This window comes from Pteronotus mesoamericanus, unplaced genomic scaffold (genome assembly GCF_021234165.1).
Source record: "Pteronotus mesoamericanus isolate MK-2021 breed Mesoamerican mustached bat unplaced genomic scaffold, CSHL_Meso_final contig_20, whole genome shotgun sequence".
Lineage (NCBI taxonomy): Eukaryota > Metazoa > Chordata > Mammalia > Chiroptera > Mormoopidae > Pteronotus > Pteronotus mesoamericanus.
The window spans coordinates 63,309,771-63,315,900 of record NW_026555085.1 but is presented as its reverse complement, the minus strand read 5'-3'; positions in this window follow the sequence as shown (position 1 = coordinate 63,315,900).

Below are 6,130 nucleotides of genomic sequence, written 5' to 3'. Positions count from 1 at the left end.
TATTGCCTTCTTTATAACGGCTGAGTAGTATTCCATTGTGTAAATGTCCCATAGCTGTTTTATCCACTCATCTGCTGATGGGAATGAAGAAACCTGAAACGCTAATTCCAAAGGTAATGTGCACATCTTTATTACATTTACAACCCATGAGCCTGGTGCTAACAGTCTTGGAACAGTCTATGACAATGTTGAATGAGGGAGTCTTTGCAATTGGAATCATAGGAAAACATCAATAACAATCAACATATACAAAATAAGAGAGCAATAAAGTTCCATGCTGCTTCTATTAAATTAATAAAATATTGAAAACATACTTGTTGCTGGCAATGATATAGTGAAACTAGCGTCCGCATGCGCATTGCTGAAGACAATGTAAAACTGCTATGCCAGGCAAAACAATTTAAAATATTTATATGATTCAGCGATTTTTATTATCCACAAGAAAGACAATGTTTTATGACTGTTTAATACAAAATTAACATAAGAACATTGGTAAGCTGGGAGCCTCCTAAATATCTGGTGGTGGTGATTGGTGGTTAAGTAAAATATGTTGTATCCTCTTAACGAATATAAGGGCACAGTTGACACTGTGAGATATGCAAATAATAAAATGCTAAGAGGCACACGTGGCTAACCCTGTTAAGCCAGAGAGAAGGGAGGAATTTTAAGTGCAGTTGCTCCTTCTGTTCTTGAAAGTTTCATTAATGTGGCCATAATTTTTTTGTTTAGTAAAAATGTTAAATAAATTGCAGGAAAGGTACATTGTAAGAGGATACAAAGTTAAGCATATATAGCATCTCAATTTTTTTTACCTTTTAATTTATGCTTGGCTTAGCTAGACTGGTCTGTGATTTCTTCTATTCAGTATTAAGTTGCACCTACCCATGGGTCTAGGAGGAAAAATTCTCAGGGTATGAAGCCAGTCAGTGGAAACACTGAAGGAGAGAGAGCAGATTTCCATTCCAAGGAAGGTAGTGGAGAAAGGAAGCCACATTCACCAGCAGGCACCACTTCTGGGACATTTTCATGTTTTATTCTCTGCAAGTGGGGTGCACCCCACAGAATACAGCCCCCTGGTGTTTGGTAGTGCCAAGTACCTACTGTTGTAGACACAGTTTGCCTACCCAACAACTTTTCTTCACTTTTTCCTTGCTGGTAATGAGGTCCTGGTAATGAACAATATGACCCACTCAGACGAGTTAGTTTAAGCCAGAAAGGAATTTATTCGGGAGCTCACAGGAATGGAATATCAGACTTGAAAGCTACATAACCTGGAACGATACCCAAATTATACCCCCAAACTGCTCCAGTGGAGGCCCGTGGCCATGCTGCCTGTAACACTGATGCCATGCACGGGATGCTACCATGCAGCTGTCTCTGCAAACTGGGCTGTCTTTTTGCGATGATCCTCTCTTTTCAGTGGAAAATGGATTGATTCTTTCCGGCACTTAATTCCTTGATTCTGAATTCAAGTCTTATGCAGGTGTGTCTGATTGGTGGCGTTCAGATAACACACTTGCTGACTGGGAAGGAGGTTCTGCTCCTATCTTGGATAGGCAGAACTCACGGTGTGGGATATTTCTCAAATATAGGGAGCTACTAATATGACTAATGTCCACAAAACTTCACTAACTTTGTCCAGTTGCCCATTTTACTCTTTGTGACCACAAGCTTTTGGGAAGGCTGGCCCTATTTGCAGCCATCGTGATTAAGCCAGTTGGGGAAATTCCATTTTGCTTGGTGGTAACTGGCCACAAAAGGCATGTGACCCGGCTCTGACCAATGAGGCACGAAGAGACATCTCTTGAGAGACTCCTGGGAAATGTTTCTTAGCTCTTAAAAAGAGACACTAGGATATAATAACCCTTTTGTTCTGCCTCTGGATAGTGGGGTGCGGGGATTTGAAGCCTGGAGTTGTGGCAGCCATCCAGTGACTGACACACTTAAAATGACAGAGCAAACTGATGAAATTAACCTAGGTCACTGACAACACTGCTGAGCCACTGACTCCACTAACCGTCTGATCTTAGGATTAGCTGTTAAGTAAAATAATAATTTTCTGTAATGTTCGGGCCAATCAAGGAGAGGTTTTCCTTGCAGCCCATAGTATCCTGAGCCATCCACTCTGTGTCCAGTGTTTCAAGGGTATTGGAGATAAACAGGAACAGAAGACATGGTCATCTCCTTGGTTTGAAGAAGCCTGAGAATGCACCAGTGAAAATAAAGTGGATGTGGCCATATTAAGAAAGTCCCTTCTGAACAGTTTTCCCCCCTCAGAAGTAGACCAGCCTCCACTCCTCTGCAACAGCACCCTCTTCTTTTGTGGACTTTTATTTCCTCTGTCATGTTGAGTCATTGGAGACACCCTGCCCTGTCACGGAGAAGGCTGGAGTTCCTGGAGGTTCTTTCTGGCAGAAACATCCTGTCAGCCGCACCCCAAATAGCCATGGGCAGGCTTAAGACCAAAACTCAATCAGACTCTTTCTCTTAAGCCTTTACATCTCCAACCGAGTGACTCAAGGACAGAAAATAGAAGTTACTGTTCATTTATTCCAGAAAACTCCCACTCCACCTGGCTGGTACTGCTGAGTCGTTCCTGCCACTTGGTTGCCCAAAGCTGCTCTGGCAGAATATCTGTTCTGATTCTAGACCCACCATGTTCCCAGGAAACAGAGATTTCAAAACCTCCCCCAGTAGCCCAGCCAGAGACATTCCAGCGTGAAAGCTTACATACCTGAAGAGAATCCAAATTAGAACCTTACAAAAAGTCAGTTCTACAATTCCGCCTCTTTCTCTAAGGATTGTTTCAGTGAATTTATACTGAAATGTTCTCTATACAAGAAATCCATGTTTTTTATTCTTCTGACCACCCATCCCCAGATTGGGGTTTTTAAATTATAAAATAAAAAAAAGCTGACATAAAATAAGCTGCTAAAATTAAGCAAACTCATCAAGAAATTTACAAATGAATCAACGTTTATGAAACATCTATGTTTATAAATTTCCAGGAATATTGGTATCCCAGATCTTTGCTCGTTGGGCACTGGAGGATAATTATTTGAAATATTTTAGAAAGCATTTTATTCTCAAAACTATAATAGTATCATGTGACATCTAAGGGCAAGATAAATAATTATTGAGTATGTGGGAGAAAAAGAAAACCATTTCATCTCTTCATTTAGAATTCTTTTACTTACATAAAAATGTTAATGTGGTGCTAAAATACACATAAAATTTAACATCCTGACCATTTTTAAGTGTATAGTTCAGAGGAATTTAAAAAGAAACCAGACCATTTAATGTTTTGGATTTGTCAAATCCATTCTCACACAATTTTCTAACATGAAGACTTGTGAATTTTCTAATAAAATCAGCACTCTTTAATAAGTTCTCTGAGGAACTGTTAGTTAAGCTCATTACTGAGACAGCATGACAGGGATGACCTCTCTTCTATTTTTGAACATTGAAACAAATGAAAATGATCCAAGAAATAAAGAGAAACACATTTATGATATAAGCCACACGATTTTCCATTTTTAACCTCTAGCTAATTAAAAATAGTAGGTAATGTTTAGTGGGTCTTGCTATATTCAAAAGCAATTATATGTCACCTATTATATTTTTAAAACTTTATTGTGAAATAATCCCAATGCGTACAAAGTGAACAGAACAGTAGAATAGACCCCCAACTTCAACAATTATTAATATTCTACATTCTTATTTTATCTCTCCCCCCACACACAATTATTATAATTTTTAGTGTTAGTTGTTTTGGATAATGTCAACACATTAAAATATGCAAATGTCAACTGTACAATTTAGACAAATTAATACACCCAAGTAAACTAAACTCCTATCACAATACAGCAGCCAAGATGGAGGTGTAGGTAGACATACTTTGCCTCATCACACAACCAAAAGGACAACAAATTTAAAAACAAAAAACAACCAGAACTGCCAGAAAATCAAACTGTATGGAAGTCTGACAACCACAGAGTTAAAGAAGAAACATTCATCCAGACTGGCAGGAGGGACGGAGATGGACAGCCAGGTCAGAGAGGACGTGTGACAAGGCGGCAGCTGGAAGATCAGGTGGTCCCACATTCAGAACAGGTAAACTGGGAGGAACAACTAGGGAGCGAGACAGACTGTACAGCTCAGGGTTTCAGCATGGGAAAGGAAAGCCTTGAAAACCCCTGGGTGTAAAAATCTATGGGGGTTGTGGCAGCAGAAGAAACTACCAGCCTCACAAGAGAGTTTGTTGGAGAGACCCACAGGGTCCTAGAATGTACACAAACCCACCCACCTGGGAATCAGCACCAGAAGGGCCCAATTTGCATGTGGGTAGTGGGGGAAGTGACTGGAAGCTGGCTGAGAACTGAATAAGTGGCAGTGTTCCCTCTCTGACCCCTCCCCCATGTACAGCGCCACAATGCAGCAACTTGAGTTGCCCCGCCCTGGCGAAAACCTAAGGCTCCACCCTTTACAACATAACAGGAGTGCTGAGACAAAGAAATATGGCCCAAATGAAAGAACAGATCAAAACTCCAGAAAAAAATGCAACTAAGTGATGAAGAGATAGCCAACCTATTAGATGCACAGTTCAAGATACACAGGTAATGAAGATGCTCACAGAAATGGTTGAGTATGGTCACAAAATAGAGGAAAAAGTGAAGGCCATGCAAAGTGAAATAAAGAAAAATACACAGGGAACCAACAGTGAAGGGAAGAAAACCAGGACTCAAATCAAAGATTTGGAGCAGAAGGAAGAAATAAACATTCAACTAGAACAGAAAGAAGAAACAAGAATTCAAAAAAATTAGGACAGACTTAGGAATCTCGAGCACAACTTTAAAGATTCCAACATCCAGATTATACAAGTGCCAGAGGAGAAGAGGAAGAGCAAAAATTGAAAACATATTTGAAAAAATAATGAAGTCAAACTTCCCCAATCTTGCAAAAGAAATAGACTTCAGGAAGCCCAGGAAGCTCAGAAAGTCCCAAAGAAGTTGGACCCAAGGAAGCACACACCAAGGCACATCATAATTACATTACCCAAGATAAGGAGAGACTCTTAAAAGTAGTAAGAGAAAAGGAGACAGTTGCCTACAGAGAAGTTCCCATCAGATTATCAGGTGATTTCTCCAAAGAAACCTTACAGGCATGAAGGGGCTGGAAAGAAGCATTCAAAGTCATGAAAGGCAAGGACCTACATCCAAGATTACTCTATTCAGCAAAGCTATCATTTAGAATGGAAGGGCAGATAAAGTGCTTCCCAGAGAAGGTAAAGTTAAAGGAGTTTATCACCACCACGCCTTTATTATATGGAATGTTAAAGGGACTTATCTAAGAAAATGAAGATCAAAACTATGAATAGTAAAACGGCATCAAACTCACAACTTTCAAAAACTGAACCTAAAAACAAAAACAAACAGCAAACAACTAGAACAGGAACAGAATCACAGAAATGGAGATCACATGGAGGGTTATCAGTGGGAAGGGGATGGGGGGAGAAAAAGGGAAAAGGTACAGGGAATAAGAAGCATAAATTGTACGTACGAAATAGAGAGGGGGAGGTTAAAATAGTATAGGAAATGGAGAAACCAAAGAACTTATATGTACGACCCATGGACATGAACTAGGGGGGAAGGGAATGTTGGTGAGAGGTGAGGTGCAAGGTGGAGGGGAATAAAGGGGAGAAAAAAATTGGAACAACTGTAATAGCATAATCAATAAAATATACTTAAAAAAAGAAAGCCACATTATCACAATTACTTATGTTTTAAACTAATCTATATTAAATGAGGGTTTTCTGATTTAAAAACAAACAAACAAACAAACAAACAAACAATATAGAACATTTTCATCTCCCCAGCAATTTCCCTTGTGCCTCCCCATTCAGGAACATCCACTGTGTTGGTGTTTTTTCACTTTTATTTTTTCCTGTTCTAAAAATTAACATAAATAGAAACATACTCCTTTGAGTCCGCCTTCTTTCACTCTACATAATGTTTATGAGGTTCATCCAAGTTGCTGAGTAATTCCTTCTTTATTATTGCTGAATAGTATTCCATTGTGATAATACTGGTTCTTACAGTGGAAGAACCATCATTAAAAGGGTCTTCCTGTC